Raw genomic sequence first — 20782 nt, forward strand, 5'->3', positions numbered from 1 at the left:
ATAGAGCGCGCCCCCCCTCCCGAATTACACACTAAAATTAAACAAAAGAAAAATACTTACCTGTATCCACGCTCCTTCTCCTGCCGCTGTCCGCATGTCCATCCTCCCGGGCCGGGCCGCTCTGCATTATGGGAGAGACGTCATGACGCTATTGGGCAAGCGCTCAGGGGGAGGGAAGGGGCTCAGCTGTGCAACACAGGACCGGTGCTGGAAGCCTAGCGCCGGTCCTGTGTAAATGTGTAGCGTTGACCGCACTCACTGCGGTCGGCGCTACACTGGCTAACTAGGGTGGGCACGCACCCCGCTCGCCCTGCCTTAGTTACGCCACTGCTAACAAATCACAATTCAAATACTCCAGTATACAGTTAGAATGAATTTGATGTTTGAGATGGCGTGAACAGGTAATATCGGGTGACGCATGCACAGAAGGAACTCCGGATGGGAATCAAGGCAGTGATGGTCAGTAATAGAAAATAAGTATACCCCATGGAACTTTTGGGAGGGCATTCATTTAAATTCTAATTTTCTTGGTGTTTACTTTATATATTTGCAACCAGAATAGAGGTTTAAATTAAATACTAACCACTAATATAGTGGTTATTTTATTTACCTGTTACCTGAAGGATGCTCTGTATTGTGTACTAGGCCCCAGCATGAACTCTTCTGTCTGTGCTGAGCCCCCCTTTTTTTTCCAATCCTGGCCCCAGGGGACAGTGCCATTTCTATTCTTCTATGAGCCAGATTCATTTCTTGCTTTTATTCAGTGTTTATATAGTAATAGTTGTATGTATATACATTCCTGCAAAGGCATCAGAAGCACATTAATATTTTATCACAAAAAGTACCATTCTTAGGAGGTAGGTGGCAGTAGGAAGTCCGTGTGCTTCACTGTATACAAATGAACATCTGTCTAATACATCTGGTTCTTCCTCTGTTCAGCCACAAAATCAGGATGCAATCTGGTAAAATCTGATGCCTGGCTTCAATTTGTTATAAAAACTGTCAGAATTAGCAGCCCAATTCCAGCTTCCTTCAGCGGGTGTTTGTGAACATGGCTTGAAGGGGTGGGGGCGGGTAAAAAGATTTGGGACATGACCAAAGCTATCATGAAAAGAGCAGGGATCATACATCAGCAGTGACTACATGCACAAACCTGGCAGATGTTGGACTAAACGATGTCCCTAAATATACAATATAATGGACATATTACTGCTTGCATCAGGACACCTGTAAGTCAAATCGTAAATCGGCCCACGCTAATATATAACTAGCTGCTTTCTAATGGGTCTATTTAAAAACTGCTCGTCTGATCTGTACCCATCATAGCATGTTTGACCCCTTTTAATATAGACAGACATTTTTACCTCTCCATATAAAGAAATATAGTAATCCAGATTAATTATGTTGCATGGTAATCTCAAAATGTAAATAAACTGTTACAATTGGGAAACACAGGATTGGCAACTCTTGGAACAAAAATGTACTGACATATGACCACATGATCCGGGAAATACAATGGCACTCAAAGGTAATTGCCGCAAACACAAATTGGTTATTATGCAAACAGAAGTGTTCCGGATGAAGTGTGACCTTTTTGTGTTTACTGTAGCTTCAGAAAGGGTCACATTTGACCCGAAACATTGCTGTTGGCATAATAAACCATTTCTGTCCCTTGTATTATCTGGATTTTCTATGTCTATAGATATACACTCCAGAAAAATCTCCTGCAAAATTCCTATATAACCCAGCAACATTGGAAGAAATTTATGGACTTGCTATAAAGTTTAATAAAGAGTCCAAAAGTGTCATGAAGATATCTGGTGGAATTTTAAATATTCCCTGGAGTGCTTCTTTCTTCTTTATACATCACGTATTGTATGTAAATAAGGGAGTTTACAACCGTTTATAACTCGTGAATAATGGTGACATTTCTGTGTCATTGTAGTCTCCATAAAGGAGTTTTTTCTGTTTTATTTTTTTTTAATTAAAAAGAAAAACAAAATACATCGATAGTTGGAAACATACCTTTGTGCTATTATTATGTAGAGTTAGGAACACCGGTACAGAGATGCCTTGACGCAACCCAATGCTTAAACATACAGTCAGGTGCATAAATATTGGGACATTGACTGAATTTTCATATTTTGGCCTCTATTCACCACCACAATGGCTTTGAAATTAAACAAACAAGATGTGCTTTAACTGCAGACTTTCAGATTTGAGGGTAATTACATCCAAATCAGGTGAACGGTGTAGGAATTACAACGGTTTCTATATGTGCCTCCCACTTTTTAAGGGGCCAAAAGTAATGGGACAAACTAAACAATCCTAAATCGAACTTTCACTTTTTAATACTTTGTTGCAAATCCTTTGCGGGCGATTACAGCCTTAAGTCTGGAAAGCATAGACATCACCAGACGCTGGGTTTCATCCCTGGTGATGCTCTGCCAGGCCTCTACTGCAAATGTCTTCAGCTCCTGCTTGTTCTTGGGGCATTTTCCCTTCAATTTTGTCTTCATCAAGTGAAATGCATGCTCAATCGGATTCCGGTCAGGGGATTGACTTGGCCATTGCATAACATTCCACTTTTTAGCCTTACAAAACTCTTTGGTTGCTTTTGCAGTATGCTTCGGGTCATTGTCCATCTGCACTGTGAAGCGCCGTCCAATGAGTTCTGAAGCATTTGACTAAATATGAGCATATAATATTGCCCGAAACACTTCATAATTCATTCTGCTGCTTTTGTCAGCAGTCACATCATCAATAAATACAAGGGAACCAGTTCCATTGGCAGCCATACATGCCCACGCCATGACACTACCACCACCATGCTTCACTGATGAGGTGGTATGTTTTGGATCATGAGCAGTTCCTTTCCTTCTCCATACTCTTCTCTTCCCACTCTGGTACAAGTTGATCTTTGTCTCATCTGTCCATAGGATGTTGTTCCAGAACTGTAATGGCTTTTTTAGATGTTGTTTGGCAAACTCTAATCTGGTCTTCCTGTTTTTGTGGCTCACCAATGGTTTACATCTTGTGGTGAACCCTCTATATTCACTCTTGTGAAGTCTTCTCTTGATTGTTGACTTTGACACATATACACCTACCTCCTGGAGAGTGTTCTTGACTTGGCCAACTGTTGTGAAGGGGTTTTTCTTCACCAGGGAAATAATTCTTCTGTCATCCACCACAGTTGTTTTCCGTGGTCTTCCGGGTCTTTTGCTGTTGCTGAGCTCTCCGGTGCATTCTTTCTTTTTAAGAATGTTCCAAACAGTTGATTTGGCCACACCTACTATTTTTGCTATCTCTCTGATGGGTTTGTTTTGATTTTTCAGCCTAATGATGGCTTGCTTCACTGATAGTGACAGCTCTTTGGATCTCATATTGAGAGTTGACAGCAACTGATTCCAAATGCAAATGTCACACCTAGAATCAACTCCAGACCTTTTACCTGCTTAATTGATAATGAAATAATGAGAGAATAGCCCACACCTGTCCATGAAATAGCTTTTGAGTTGATAGTCCCGTTTCTTTTGGCCCCTTAAAAAGTGGGAGGCACATATAGAAACCATTGTAATTCCTACACCGTTTACCTGATTTGGATGTAATTACCCTCAAATCAAATCTGAAAGTCTGCAGTTAAAGCACATCTTGTTTGTTTCATTTCAAAGCCATTGTGGTGGTGAACAGAGGCCAAAATATGAAAATTCTGTCAATGTCCCAATATTTATGCACCTGACTGTATCTTTGCAAATATATGCAACAAAGATCTCTGTATCTCTATTATCATGTAGTATTCAAATCTTATTGCTGGTCTTTTACAATGTGCTGGGGGAAAGAAATATTTTTCTTTTTTTCTAGTCTAGAGTAAACACCTCCCTTTTCAAGCACCTGTGTATTAAGTTGATATGAGCATGGATAGGACTAGCATTGGGAGGGTGTGCCGGTTCCAGTAGTGCTATTTGCAGGATTCTGGGACACCTCCGAGTTTTCTCTCAACTTAGAAATATTAATGTGCTATTATCATGTGGCATAACAGTATGCCCCCACCAATATACTAAAAACTGGTACACTTGTGGTTCCCTTGAATATAATTTATAGTAAATGTAAAAGTGTGCTGTATTATCACAGGCCTGATGTTACCTGGTTGCAGTGTTTTGTCTGGAATCTGTTCTTGCTCTGGCACTCTGAATTCAGCAGCACTAGTGCTTCTTCCCTCCTTCACACCACAGCAGAGAGGCAAGGACTCTCCCCCCTCTCCTAGATACAGGCAAAATGGCAGATAAAATTTATGCAAAAATATTTTTTTTATTTATTTCTAGCGACCCCAAATAATGACTATAGTATGTCACTTCAATTTCAGTGATTAGTTACCAAGAAATTCACAACAACATTTGAGTACGTTTCAATAATTCAATATTACATTCACCTAAGTAAAATTTTCTACTGAATATTAACTTACTGACTATACTGGCAATCCAAATTAACAGCTATTCCCAGATGCACAGTATGTACCAATAATCCTACAGTCCTACTTAACGTCTTATAATACTACCTATAAAGCTTGCTAATGTTTCACAATACCACCTAGTTACATAATACTGTCACCTGTATTTCTATACACTCTCAGTATGATTTGTTTCAATTAAAGTTCTCTTTAAATAGATGAGTGGTTCATTATACAAGATGGCAATGTTCAGGACACAAGGCAATGTAACAGAATTAATACAGTAATTTAACCTGGGTTGTGATTGAGATCTTTATATGCACATATGGGGCCCTTACTTGGATGTATGCATACAATAGGATCATTTACCATTGCATTGCTTTTACATATTAGGAGCAATGTCTATCACACATAATAAGACTCCCATCCAAGCCTCATCTGGTGTCATGCTCGAAAGTTAGTCTAGAGAAACTCAACTTGCCAGGGGTCCTCGGTAAAATTGCCACAGTACCCCTCCTCCTTCAGGCTGTGCATGTGCCCATTCCCGAAGCTCCCCTGGATGCATCAATGGAAATGCCATTTTCGTGGCAGCCACGGCTATTGGGACATTGGTATACAACACCTTCTCTTCATATTTCACCCTGTCTATAATAAAATTTTCCTAGCCATCTAACCCTCCATTACATTCAGTCCATGGCACGCAGAACCATCTAGGCACATTGGTGTGCTCAAAGCCAGGATGACTGATAAGCAAAATTCTAAAGCAATGGGTAACAATGTTCTAAAGCAACGTCCACAATTTTTGCAGACCATCAGCAATAATTATTTTTTTATAATTGTTAGAGTAATTAAAGGTTATGAAGACACAAATGCCCATACATAATAGCCTTTGAGTTGTTTAACAGATTCCAGCTAAGTTATATTACTCCAACGAAGGCCTGGCCAACCTGTGGCTCTCCAGCTGTTGTGAAAAATACCCTCCCACCGATCAGCTACAAAAGCATTCTGGGACTTGTAGTTTATAGTATATAATTAAATAATGCCTCTATAACGAGTGTCATACTTGCCTATCTCCCAACATTGAGAGGTTCCTGAATCAGGACAGGGGAGTGGCAGCATGAGTGGGCAAGGCCACATGCCACCCTCCCAAAGTGGGAGTGTATTGAAAAAAAAAAAAAAAATCCACAGGAAGTCCTGTAAATCAGGACTGTCACAACAATCAGGATGGTAAGGTGGTATGTATTTGTAATAATCCAACCCAATAAAATCAGAAACGTCAGTAACCATGCATGTGAATTAATTCTTTTTGAAAAACCGATTTGTGTGACACTCTTGGTCTAGTTACCTACCTATCTGTCTATAAATAAATCAGGAAAACTCAGATTTATTTTAGTGTAACAAATCATCCAAATTGGTTGTGGTTTCAGTTATTAAGTCAATATTACAATAGGATCTTATCCATGATTACATCGCTTTTGCATACGTCACTAATGTAGACATGCCTTATATGGCATTTGTTTACTATACATATCATATGTATCAAAACAACAGCCAACAATACAAATAGTAATAATAGAAAATATGCTAGAAACGGTGTGAAATATTTTGTCGACAATCAGAATATCAACAATCGGCATGTAGACTATAGGATTTCCCATTCACTATTTCTCTGAGCCCAACCATAACCTATAACTAAAATCAAGTGTTGACATTCAGGCTGTCTATATTAAGAAAGTCGTTAAGACCATGTTGACATTCTGAATGTTGACAAACTGAATACAAATGCTAGAAACACGTTGATGAGGAGTTAGTCGGCTTAAATATTTTTAAATTTTGTGGAAAAACATCCAGCTCCTTTTTAAAATGTAAATACTTCTAAATACTTTACATAAACAAATTCACAAATATGGTACCATTATTACCTCCATTAACAGTTCATTAAATTGTAAAACAGAATTCAAGTACATATATTTATTCTCAATAAGTGCCAGTGTATAATATTAGTCCAAAGCCTATATATAATCATTTTAGCACTTATCCCCACCCAAGTGCTTTTCTGGTACAGTTCCACTAAAAATGTTTGTTTTATTGCAATTTTTTTTTTTTTTTAAACTTGGCATCAAATTATAATTTTAAAAAAATTACTTTAACCTTATCTCATTTAATGAGTTAAGGAGAATTTCTTATTGAGAAAAAAAGTGACCAGCTTCATTACAGAACTCTGACAATCAAAGACCATTTTTATGAAAAATGGCTGTTTACAAGTTAAAACTAATAATATCAAACTATTGTATGAAGCTATTATTTTTTATGTTTCTGTGACCATCACTCAACATCGATCTAAAGTAATTTAAAGTGAATATAAGGGAAGTTGATTTCATTACACCTTGTCTTCATCTCCACATATATTGGGGTGTCTTAAAAAATATTTTGATTTTACTTGCACTATGTATACAGTATGTATGATTCATGTTTATTATAGGGTGTTAGCACCTTTGAGTATTACCTACGTATGAAGCAGCCAGTACGTGTCTGCTAAATATTTTTTGATGTTCCAGGGATCTCTAGCCTCACGCATCACAGTTGGATGCTGATAAAATAAAAAAAATCTATCCCTGTATCATTGTTAAAGTATACGTGGACTACAATTTTACGGTCAATAGTTTTAATAAATTGTAATGGGAGAAAAATTTCTCTACAATTAATTCTATAATTTTTTCAGTCTTTTTCTATCACATTTATTGCCTTTCTATATTATTATTATCATTTATACATATATGGCGCCACAAGGTGTCCGCAGCGCCTAACTAAGTAGTTAAACAATTGAGCAGAACAAGAGAACAGTGGCACAGTACAATGCAGGACAAGTACATGATATACAAACCTTGCTGCAACAGCAGCCATAACACTCACATAAGTAGCATGTGGCAGAAGTCAAGGATAGATGCTGTAATAATAGTAACGGAGAGAAAAGCACATGGGGAAGAGGGCCCTGCTCATGAGAGCTTACATTCTAAAAGGTAGGGGCAGACAGAGAGGGGTGACACAGATGGAGTAGATAGTAAGCATTGGGCAGAGTGTTAGGATGAGATGGAAGGCTGAGGAAGAAGTGATTCATACTTAAACATTTTCTCTAGTACAATTATATTCATTACAAATAGATTGCTTTGCAAATGTTGGGGGTACCGTACAAATAACACATATGGGCTGCCAGTTGGTACCAAGGTGAACAATGATTTTTACCACCAGTGGCATGTAAACAAGTGTGTGGAGCCGCCCCCCCCCCCCCTTGTTCCATGCTGCAGCCCTTCCCCCTCACCATTTTCCCCGGAATATTTAAGAAATGTCACATGCACAGAAGATAGTCTTTGCTTTAAATGCGCGTCACCATCTTTTCAAAGTCATCACTGGAAAGATGCCAGGCCTGCTCGCAAGCGTCTCTCTGCAGTAGTATGAGATATGCTCCAGGCTGCAGAGTGTCCGGCACACACCCGGCACCCATTATAAATTATGCTTGTTATAATCACTTGTCTACAGCATGCTAGATGTCAAATATAAAGAGCTAAAACGGAACCACAGAAGTTTGCTTGGGTTACAGAATTCCAGCAAATGCTTTGGACAGTACAAAAGTATCTTTTTTAAATAGAAAAAAAGAAATAAAAGAGAAGCAGCTGGTTTGTACTTAGTCTGGAATGACTAACAAGAAAAATAGTAGCAAGTGGTCTGTGCTTCAAACATTTGAAAAAAAAAGACTGAAATTAGATGAAAATTGTATCAATCACGCAAACCATAAAAATTATTATTGTTCACAGCAAGAACAAAATTCAAAGCTGAACTTGCCTATTCTAATGGCATTCCTGTCAGTTAGAATTAATTTCTAGCCTCATTTATGAGAACATAATCATGTGCTAGACACAGGAGGAGACTTTTCCAGCTGTTTGAGTCCTGGAGATCAGCATCTATCCAAGGGCAGGATGTTAATGCCATTTGTAACAGCATGCTGTCACTTCCTTGGCTTTGGCACCTCTGCATGGCACGAAGTTGTGTATGCCAGTTTCTATAATAAAAATTGCTTTGGAAAAGGCATTGTTAAAGGATGGCTGCGCAAATTGTAAATTGACTTTTTTTTCTTAGAATATTCAGGTTTCCACATATACACCAATTATTCAAACTTGTTTAATATGTATTTCAACATTAAAGAAACAAAATAAAACAAAAAAACTAATAAGTAATCGAAAAAAAAACACCAGAACACTACATAAAAACAAATGGCTCCCGTGACAAGACGGTGGGTAACAAGGACAGTTAAAAGTGGTTAAGCATGTTTCGGTCACCCTCTCAACAGTTACCAAAAGATATACTTATTGATGCTCTAAAATGCCATGAGCTCCAATATAAGCTGTATGAAATTGTATACGTGTAAATAATTTAAATAAAGCAGTTACATGTTCCCTGCTATCCCAAATGATTAACATATAAGATGCTACCTTCTCCTGTGAGATCAGTACCCATATATCTGAAGCTAGTTTGCTGAAGCTCCGGTACCGAAGATAAAACCACAAATTTCAAATTTATTGTGTTAAACAGGGGGGCAAACTGATATCTTCCTGAAGTGCTCATTGCCTGTTGTTCCCCAATTGTATTACCTTATTACATGACTTAGTGGGGCCAGTCATAGAACACAGGAGAGAAATTGGCAGAAGAACCAAATTAAGACCTTGTGGGGCCTTTGGCAAGATACTGATTTGCCCCCGATGCCCCTGATTAATTTTTATCGGTAATAGAAATTTTTGCTCTTTGATAAATCATCCTTTGTTGTACATCTCTTCAATTAGGAATCCTTGGCCTACAGGGTCTCAAAACCTCAGTAACACATTAGCTAATGTTGAACTTGATTAATAAGATCCATAATATAATGTATTAATATGTTCCTATTCTGCACCTGAGCAAAAATTAATACAATCAAAAGATTGTGCTTACTTGCCACATTCTGACTCAGTTATGGGGCATTGGACACAGTTGTACCTCCATGTCATTCCTGGTTGGCAGCCTCCAGGACTCCATCATCTTCAGACAAAGAAGAGGAAGATCATCAGGGGTGGAAAGAGCAGAAGATCATCAGGGGTGAAGAGAGCAGAAGAAGATCATCAGGGGTGGAGAGAGCAGAAGAAGATCATCAGGGGTGGAGAGAGCAGAAAAAGATCATCAAGGGTGGAGAGAGCAGAAGAAGATCATCAGGGGTGAAGAGAGCAGAAGAAGAAGAAGAATGGGGAGGCGGGAAAAGGGGCAGGGAAAGAGGAAAAGTGTTTTGCAAGGGATACAAGTGAAGAGTGGCTGTTGAGGGCAAATGATAGAAGGCTGAGGGATAGATATAATAAAAGGTGCACAGGGAGACAGACACATAAAGGGTCAAAAGAAGAGACAGACACAATGCAGACAAGTGAGGAGGGTTAAAGAGAGACAAAGGGGCACATACAAAATTTTGGGACAAATACATTTTGGGGCAAACAAATAGGGAAAGATATGGACAGACACACGAGGAGGTCTAGTCATAGACACATAAAGGGGGAGCTACGGCACACATAGGGAAGAGAGGTACGCATACAAAATAAAAGCAGGGAGGCAAATAGAAAGGGGGATACAGGGAAGTAGTTGAAGTGTGAGTAGGTGCCCGGCAGTTTGGACAGAGGAGGGTACTCACCTGCCCCTGTCGTTGGGTGGTTCAGTGGACGATGCCAATTTAGGATGCGCTTAAGCTTCCACGGTGCTGATGCATGCGAGCCTGAATCTGCAAGGGTTGAGGCTTGTCCAATGAGTCCACAGCAATTGGAAGTTAACGCCGGCCGCAAGCCAATCAAGGCTCGCAGGCCAGCAGCCAATCAAAAGTAGCAGCAGCAGTGAGCAAATCGCCCACTCACTGTGTCTTATATTAGACACTGCAGAGCAGGAGAGTTCAATCCATCTGTGGTGAGTGACAAGACAGGATCTCCTAGGAAGAGTTCCAGCAGAAGAGGCCAGAAGGCAGCGAGCACAAGCCAGAAGATGGGCGTGGCCATTGGAGACCTGGCAAATGCAGCAGAACATTCAGGATGGCGGTAGTCGGCATGAGGCAAGACTGAAACTGAGGATCATTGAGGCTTGTAGTGGTGGGAAGCAAAAGAGCTGCCCCTTCCCACTGCAGCCTCTTCCTCCAAAACAGTCACTATTTGAGCCCCAAAGTAGGCAGTTTAAGGCCTGTGCCCCAATAAGTAAAGGACTCTGGCCATTAGGCCCCGGTCAACTCCGTGTGCCCTCCAGTAGGCAGGCCAGCGATCTGAGCCCCTGTAAAGTGCCCTGTGCATTAAGCCCAAGGCAAAATATATGTCCAATTAGGTAGGCCCAAGAGCCTGAGTCCCATATAATTGAATCTGGGTACTAGGCCCAGATCACTTTAACTATTGAATAGGCAGGTGCTAGGCCTGAGCCCCTGATAAAGTGACTCTTGGCATTAGGCCCATGTCACTATTCATTAAATAGTAGGGCATTAGGTTCAGGCCTCTAATAATAACCTGAGCAGTAGACCCCGGTTGTTTAAGCCAAAAGAATCTCAGATAGGTGAGCACAAGGATCGTGCGCACAGGTGTTCAGCCTGGGCATTAGGCCCAGACATTCAAATAAGTGTCCCTCTAGTGAGCCTGGTCATTAGGCCAGACCTGTATAGTGCCCCCCCTTCTGCCATTAGTGGTCCCCCAAAGAAAGTGGAGGGCTGTTATGAGCCATCGTGACAGCTGATATCTGCTGCAGGTTGCGGCCAGAGCTGAGAGAGTTAACAGGCAAAGACAGCCACAGTGAGGTTTGGTCCAGGCTGATTGCACCCAGCTGGGAAGCTTCTGTGAACATGGAGCACTCAGCTGGTAATTACCAGAGGCTATTCTCGTTTGCTCACACAGGATTGGCGCTGACATCTGTTATAGGGCAGCAAGCCCATTCCTGCCTTGCCGGAGATAGTTTCTTGTAGAAGTTGTGCGATCCGGTCCCTGTTCCTGTATCAGCTGTTTGGTATACCTGGTTCCTATCCTGGCTCTGCCTTGTGTTACCTGTACCTGTCACAAGTATGCCTGGAATATTAATTGCGCTGCAAATCCACTCTGCAAGCCATTGGTCTTGTGCACTTTTGCTATTCCATCCTGCAAATATAGTTACATATCTCTTGCTGCTATTATACTCTGCAACACAAGCAGGATAATATATTGCTATTTCATTCTGCATTATATGTTATGCTGCAATTCCATACTGCCAGCTGCATTTGTATCTGAGTTTATTGCTATACCATTTTGCAGTATGTTGTTTGTGATTGCCACTATTTCATATAGTTGTGTTTATATGAATATAACCACAAATATATTGTCCGCAGTGCAAGCTGTTCTGTGGTAATTACCCAGAGATATTATTACTTAGTATTGCTGATATTCACACTACATGTTACTAGTCTGCATTTTATCTTGCTTATGTCCACAGCTGCAGTCTGCTCTGTGGTTAATATTACCTTTGCACTACTACTCCAGTTTTAAATTGCGAACTCCCGCTGTTTGTATAAGCCCCTACTGTCCGGAGGCTAAGTCCTGGCACCGTCCTAAGTACCAGTAAGTGCATTGTACTCTATGAGAACAACGGGCGGGGGAAAATTCATTACAACCACGTTTCAACTCGGTTTACCTGGCAATCATTATTTCCTTTTCTTTAGTGGTCTTAGCTAGGAATATACAGACACCAGGTTCCCTTAGGAAGGAGCTGGCCAGCTCTTGGTAGGTAGGAAGGGTTAAAGAGACAGTACTGCAATTTTTTCTTGCTCTGAATTGAAGGTTTTGTATTGCTGTGCCCATGCAGGTTAAAAGTTATTATCAATGTCGATTATAATAAGTCACATATTGTAGGTTGTATTGCACTGCACTTAAAGTTTATTAGGTCTTAGGGTCATTGTTTTTCTTGATGTAAGTATATTTAATACTGTGACATGTGTTAGTTTAGGTTAGGGCCCTGCACAGCAGCATTGTTGCTTCCTTCCAGGGACCTGTGAAGGAGAAGTGGAACAAAGACCAAGAAGGGCCACTGGTGGTAACCTCTGTGTCTGTCTGTCTCTCTTTTCTGTCTATCTTTCTGGGTGGACAGTGGACCTTGCACCCTGGTCTCTGAATCAACCCTTGCAGAGGCACCTGATCTACAACTGGGCAGAGTCTATTGATGGAAATTAAAAAAAAAGCCTGACTTGAAATGCATGTCATCAACTGGTGACAGATGCGCGCGCAAACAGGCTGATACGCCTCCAATTTGTTCAGGAACACAGGAATTGTACAGTAAATGATTGGACACAGGTCATGTGGTGTGACGAATCACGTTTTCAGCTACACCATGCAGATGGTAGGGTGAGGATATGGAGACAACAGCAGGAAAGCATGGGTCCTTCTTGTATCATTGCGACTCTTCAGGCTGACAGGGGCAATGTTATGGAGATGCAGTTCATCGCATGTGGGCTAATTTTTCCTACAAAACATGACAGTCAGTAGAGTCAATGCCTAGAAGAATTCAAGCTGTATTAAGGGCAAAAGGTTGCCCAAAAGAGTACTAACCTGGTGGTCATATCAATTTGGCCAATGATCAGAGACAGAAGAGGACAGGTTGTTGTTGCTCAAGACAGTTCTAGATGATGATTACAGTTCCTGCTGGGCAGGCACCACTATCCTAACCAATCCTAGCAGAGCTTAAAGTGAGTCTCTGCACCACTATGTGCCTGCTGAGAGAGGGGTCACACTGACAGCAAAATTATCACACACAGCAAGGCAGGAGTAAGCTAGACCATCATGGATCATTCCAAGCTATCACCCTAAGGTCTCCTGTGTGGCTTTCTTTTGCAGTATGGCTTGCCCTTACATATAAAGCAGTATACAGTATGGTTATTTTGTATTGGTACTAGAGATGGAATGGGTATGAATTGGTATCCCGACGCTGGCAGCCCGAAGGGAGAAGATCCCAACAGGGCAGGTAAGTACCCTTACCGCACCATAAACCTAACCCTCCCAGGGGGGTGCCTAACCATAAACCCCCCCCAAACCTAACCCTGCTATGCTCCCTAAACCTAACCCTCCCCCCCCGCAGCTAACTCTAAGGCCCCCCAGACTTACCTCGTTTGGGCTGGCGTCCTTCAGCATTCCAGCTTGGGGATTAAGATAGGCATTGGTATTTCAACATCTGATGAGTCTTCCTTCTCGGTCCTGAGTCTGACTGCTGCTGCTGCTGGGCAGGACTGGAGAGAGGCAGAGCACTGTGGTGGGGGCGGGGCTGCCTTAATACCGATGACGGTATTAAGACTGGCGGCTGATCTCATAACTGCATCCCTTAGAGATATGTAAAACGTTTTGTGAGATGACAAACTAGAAATAAGCTCTGTAAACTTGTCTCATCAGTGCGGAGCTGGCCCTGGAAATAACCTGTCACCCTGATGGGTCAAAAGCCAGAAACTAGTCAGGTACTGTGACAGTGCAACAGAATGAGGAACTTTCATTAAGGCTGTTGCAGAGGTTAAAAAAAGGTGATTTTGCACATAACTGGTTTGCAACCAGTTGTTTATTCGCTAGTACAGCTTAGAAAATGACAGCTAAACAAGACTCAGATAGGGGACAACATTTTCTGAAGTGTTGGCAGTAGAACAATTTTTAATAAATATCTTTACTGAACGTGTCCTCATCAGGGTCAGTGAAGGCAAAACCGAAGTTCAAAAAAACGCATACAGTGTCTTCTAGCTACAGCCACACAATGGGAATGACTCAGAATTGCACCTCTTTACGGCTGCATGGTGTCTATGGAAATAAATGTGGACTGGCGCTCTATGCACACGGCTATGCAGGGACCTTGCCCCATCCATCGGCTTGTGAAAGTAGTCGCCATCACCATCAGCATTTGCACCAGCCATATATCTGGTGCAGGAAACCCATCCGAAATCAGACCATTCGATGCATGCGGTCAAATCTGCATAGCCTACAATTGCAACTATACATCCTCAGAACATTTAATCTACATGTCAATGCCCAATTGCTGCCCAGTTCTAGCCATTCTGCCACAGATGCATAGAACGCTGAATTGCCCGAATGTGCTCATACGATCGGCTCAGTCTGCAAAATGGACTTACATGCACCTCTGAATCAGCCCCAAATATGTCCTTTCATGGGGTAGAGAATTACTAATGGTCACCATCCAGTTATAGAAAAGAGGAGCTTACTATAGAATTCATGGGGAAATGCTCTTCTCTCGTCACACCGTAGACATGCAAATGTGAAAACACTGCATGAGCAGCTTAGCATTAGAACAGATCTGTTTCCTTGTCAGAAAGTGCCTGATTGACGTTTCCCCAAGTTGTTACTAAATTTAAGAATAAATGTTTTCAATTTCATAAGCAGATTCTCCCAGTGGGACATCAAACAGCAACAACATCTGAGAGAAATTGTGTAATTGTTCTAATCATAATAACCTGGGGAGAAGGTCGAAAATTCTGAAGGGATTAAATCCTATGTTCTCACCAACATTCCCGGATCACACATCACCGCTATTCGAGGAGAAAGCTAGAGTGTAACAGGCTTTATACAAACCTGGTGGTTCTCTATTAGATAAACAATGAGAGTGCGTCAAAATAATGTTGATTTCACAGGGAGTGGACAAAAGAAAAGTAGTAACACCAATACAATGTTACTTACAGGGTGTTAGGGCCACATGTGGCCAGTGCGCATTGCGTCTATCAAGTCCGACATTGTGCAGTAAGGATGCAGCATCATTCTTCCACAAGGATCTCATTTGACAGATGCCTGGTGGATAGCGGTGGAAAAAGCTGCTTCGAGTGTCATTCCAGAATATCCTGACAATGTTCAGTTCAAACATATTAACTGAGAATGCCATGACTAGGGTTACCACCTTTTTATTTTCAGATACCCGGACAGGGTGTGTGGACGGATCTGCAGTAGCGTTACAACCACATTATTTGTCAGATTTCAGGCTATTATCATCATCAGTCTCCTCCACATGCCCCTTTATATGTCAACAGACCCCTCCATATGACCCTTTATTCCATCTTCTCCACATGCCCCCTTTACAATATATGTTAACAGAGCCCTCTCATGCCAACACATGTGAAGGAGAATCCTCATGCCCCTTTATTTGGCCATCAGACCCCTTCATGTCCAACATACTTAAGACAGAGCTCCCTCATATGCCCTCATGCTCCTTTATATGCGAGTTCCCTCTACATATGCCAGAGCCCCCTCATATACCCTCATGCTCCTTTATATGCGAGCTCCCTCCTACATATGCCAGACAGAGCCCCCTCATATGCCCTCATGCTCCTTTATATGCGAGCTCCCTCCTACATATGCCAGACAGAGCCCCCTCATATGCCCTCATGCTCCTTTATATTAGGGGTGAGCGGGTTCAGATTTCTGAAATCTGAACCCACCCCGAGTCCCCCCGATCCGAGACAGGCTCGACTTTTCCCGCCTGACTCGGATCTGAAATCGAGGCAAAACGTCATCATCCCGCCTTCCGGGTCTCGCGGCTTTTGGATCCTATATAAGGTACCCCCGTCGGCGCCATTTTCTCACTCGGCTGTGGACAGTGAAGAGGGAGGGTGGGAGTTAGGGCTGGCTGGGTTGTGTAGTGTAGTGTAGTGCAGTGTAGTGTTGTGCTGTGCTGCGCTGTGCTGCTGTTGTCCATAGGGGATGTGTCCACTCCTCCAAAGTCCATAGGGGCTGGCTGGACTGTGTAGTGCAGTCAGTTGTCCATAGGGGCTGTGTCCACTCCAAAGTCCTGTGCAGTGTCCCAGTCCTAAAGGGGTGCTGTAGTGTTGTCCAGGGGGTGCTCTGTCCATCAGGGGTGCTCCCCCCAAGTGCAAAAAAAATATATATTTTTTCTGTATTTGTGAATTGTGTGCACTGTGGCTGCACGTGCATCAACAAAGGAGCAGCGCCAAGCGTGCGCCTGTGTCCCATTAGTAAAGGGCCGGCTGGCTTGTCCGTTAAAGGGTGCTGTAACCCCCAAAGTACACTCCAAACAAAATAAAAAAATATTTTCTGTGTTTGTGAATTGTGTGCACTGTGGCTGCACGTGCATCAACAAAGGAGCAGCGCCAAGCGTGCACCTGTGTCCCATTAGTAAAGGGCCGGCTGGCTTGTCCGTTAAAGGGTGCTGTAACCCCCAAAGTACACTCCAAACAAAATAAAAAAATATTTTCTGTGTTTGTGAATTGTGTGCACTGTGGCTGCACGTGCATCAACAAAGGAGCAGAGCCAAGCATGCACCTGTGTCCCATTAGTAAAGGGCCGGCTGGCTCATTTCTTAAAGGGTGGTGTAACCCACAAAGTGCACTACTCTCCAGCAAAAATAAAAAAATATTTTCTGTGTTTGTGTGCGCTTTAGCCGCACGTATATATCAATTTAACATAAATTGATGGACCAAACTTTCTCCGATAAAAATAAAATAGAGAAAGATCAAGAACCACTTCCTCCTAGTGCTGAAGCTGCTGCCACTAGTCATGACATAGACGATAACATGCCATCAATGTCGTCTGCCAAGGCCGATGCCCAATGTCATAGTAGAGGGCACATACAATCCCAAATGACAAAGTTCAGGAAAATGACCTTAAAAAAAACATTTAAATCATCTGAAGAGAAACGTAAACTTGCCAATATGCCATTTATGACACGGAGTGGCAAGGAACGGCTAAGGTCTTTCACTATGTTCATGACTAGTGGTTCAGCTTCACATGACGATGGAAGCCCTCCGCCCGCTAAAAAAATCAAACGAGTTAAGCTGGCAAAAGCACAGCGAAGAACTGTGCTTTCTAAGAAGATATCACAAATCCCCAAAGAGAGTCCAAGTGTGGTGGTGGTTGCGATGCCTGACCTTCCCAGCACTGGACCGGAAGAGGTGGCTCTTTCCACCATTTGCACGCCCCCTGCAAGTGCTGAAAGGAGCACCCACAGTCCACTTGCTGATATTCAAATTGAAGATGTCACTGTTGAAGTACAACAGGATGAGGATACTGGTGTAGCTGGCGCTGAGGAGGAAGTTGGCGAGGAGGATTCTGATGGTGATGTGGTTTGTTTAAATCAGGCTCCGGGGGAGATAGTTGTTGTCCGTGGGATGAAAAAGCCCATCACGGTCATGCCTGGGCAGAAGACCAAACATTCCACCTCTTTGGTCTGGCAATATTTCTATCCAAATCCGGACAACAACTGTCTTGCCATATGTACCATATGTAAAGGTGAAATAAGTAGGGGTAGGGACATTAACCACCTAGGAACATCCTCCCTTATACGGCACCTGCAGCGTGTTCATAAAAAGTAACTGTCAAGTTCAGGGTGATGCCATTACTTCTGGTATATAGCAAGGCAAACCAAATAAGAGGGGGTCAGGGGAGCTTCGGAACATACTGCTCTAAGAATTTTCCACCTAACACTGGCATGCCTTACTCCACATGTATGGAAGCGGCAAAATTTTGTAAAAGTGTGTACGGACGACCAGGTAGGTGCTTTGCACAGCTGCTCAACCGAAGCACCATGCCGTACAGCCCAAGAAGCCCCGACAGCACGTGTCGAGTGGGCCCGAATTGAGGAAGGAACAGTCACATTTGAGGGCAAATATGCCTGCTAAATGCAGAAGTGACCCATCTAGCGATGGATCCTTTCGAGGCAGGCCAGCCTCTTTTTGGTGCATCAATTAACACCAAGGGCCAAATGTAATAGGATGATAGTTTAGAAATTGTGAGAGAAAACTCGCACATTTTTAAACTCAGCCAATGTAATAAAGTCACAGAACATGCAAACTTGTATGTTTTTCAGACTCAAATGACTCTAAAGATTTAAACTCTCATCCAGATGTTTCCCATTTTGAAAATACAACTCGATCAATGTATTAGTGTGAGAGTTTTACTGCTAAACTCTCACATTTTCTAAACTCTCACCCTATTTCATTTGGCCCCAACAGAGAATCCGTATGCCTCAAAGACGCAGTATACGGTCCAAGTAAATGCGTAACGCACGCACCACATCCAACAGTGCTAAGGAAGCTTCAGTAGTCACTGAACCCTGGTGAAAAGCTGGAATGACAATATCCTGGCTAATGTGGAAAGCGGATACCACCTTCGGAAGAAAGGAAGGTTGAGTGCGTAACAAATAAAAGAGGCTGAATGCGAAGAACCCCCTGCAAGAAGGTCTGAACTTCGGGAATGGTGGCCAATTTCCTTTTAAACAGGATTGACAGGGCTGAAATTTGTCCTATAAGAGAGTACAATCTAAGACCCTTAACCTTTCAGGTTTCAACTTGTGTTGTTCACACCAAGAAATATATATCTTCTATATCCAATGATAAATCTGGGAAGGAAATGGTTTGCGAGCTTGTATCATGATTTTCACCACAGATTCCGTAAACCTTTTAGCTTTCAAAATATTGGGTTCATGCCGTAAAAGTCAAGAGAGGCAAATCGGGGTGACGGCATGGACCCTGAAGTAACAGATCTGGATGCGGGCCAGATGATACGGAACATCGGCCAACACAGTCCGAAGAACTGTGTACCAATGACGGCGCAGCCAGTCTGGAGCCACTAGAATGACCGGCCGTGCCACTGATCGAATCTGCTTTGCAAACATTACCAGAGGAGGAAAGATGTATCCTAGCTGGAATACCCAAGGTGCGGTCATGGCATCCACCAGAGATGCCTGAGGATCCTGGGACCAACACCCGGGATCCTCAGGCATCTCTGGTGGATGCCACTATCCACCAGAGATCACCCACTATTTCCGCAAACACCTCCTGGTGTAATTCCCATCCCCCTGGATGCACACTGTGGTGACTCAAGAAGTCCGCCTCCCAGTTATCCACCCACAGAATGTAATTTGCCGAAATAGCTGGAACCCGATTTTCTGCCCAATGAAGGATGTGAGAAGCCTCCCTCATTGCTTGCCAACTGCGTGTGCCACCCTGCTTGTTTATGTAAGCAACTGCCGTGGCATTGTCTGATTGGATTCACACTGGTAAAATCCTTAGATGGCATTGAGCCTGAACCAATACATATCAAATTGTCATTAATTCTAGTATATTGATGGAAAGAGAGTTTTCCTGGACAGACCAAAGACCCTTTAAGTGTCTGTCTAGAACCCCCACCCCCAGCCTGTTAGGCTGTCACCTGTGGTGGCAATGGTCCAATTTATTACTGACAATTGACAACCCCTGTTCAGATTTGCATCTTGTAACCACCAACGGAGAGACTGCTGGGTCTACAGATATAATCTGAACATCTGCCTGTTTAATCGAGGGTCTGACTTCATCCATCAATAAAGGAATTGGTTTTGTAGTGGATGGGCATGAAATCTGGTGAAAGGAAAGGCTTCAAATGAAGCCACCATTTTTCCCAGTATCTGCATAGCCCTGAGAACTGAGATATGAGACATCTGTAAAATGGTCCTTATTCTGGATTCCAGTTCCCGATTCTTTGCCTGGGGAAGAAACACTCTGTGACACGAGGTGTCGAAGAGAAGACCCAAAAACACCATCCACTGAGATGGAAATAAATTTGATTTGAGAAAATTGATGATCCAGCCGAATCTCTGGAGCATGCCTAAAGTAATCTGAAGAGATTGTTGCAATAAGGCTATTGAGGATGCCCTTAGTAACAAATCGTCCAGATATGCCAACTCCTGAGTAGGGAGATCATGTGTGCCATAACCTCTGCAAAGACTCTGGGAGAGGTGGCCAAACCGAATGGCAGAGCCTGAAACTGAAAATGCTGATGCCCCACTGCAAACCGCAGAAGATGTTGATGACCCCTCCATATTGGAATATGGACGTAGGCATCGTTGATATCTATGGAGGCTAGAAGTTCCTCTACCTCCATGGAACAAATGACTGATCTCCATCTTGAATTTTTCTAAATGGAGATAAGCATTTAACCCCCTGACGTAGTAAATAAAGATTAAGTACAGCCTCAATCTTCCTATCCATAGGATCTTTAGAAGTCACAGACTGTGTTGTGGGAATACCAGTATTTCTAACCAACCTACTATAACAATAGGAGCATCCACCATGGGTATTCTCTTTTGAAAAAGGATAAAGACACTTAAATTTTTTTGAAATATGAAATTTGGAATCAGGTTTTAACCAGGCTTTTAGCATTTCCTGAAAATGTGAAAATTCTGGGAAAACAGATACAAGAAACTGACCTAGTATCTAGCTGTTTCCTGCAGATACAAAGTCTCCCTGACCGCATTTATCAACATAGAAACTTCTGAATCAGAATGGGAGTCACCCTCCCAGTTTGA

This window comes from Taudactylus pleione, unplaced genomic scaffold, assembly GCF_031769625.1.
Source record: "Taudactylus pleione unplaced genomic scaffold, aTauple2 ptg000556l, whole genome shotgun sequence".
Taxonomy (NCBI): Eukaryota; Metazoa; Chordata; class Amphibia; order Anura; family Myobatrachidae; genus Taudactylus; species Taudactylus pleione.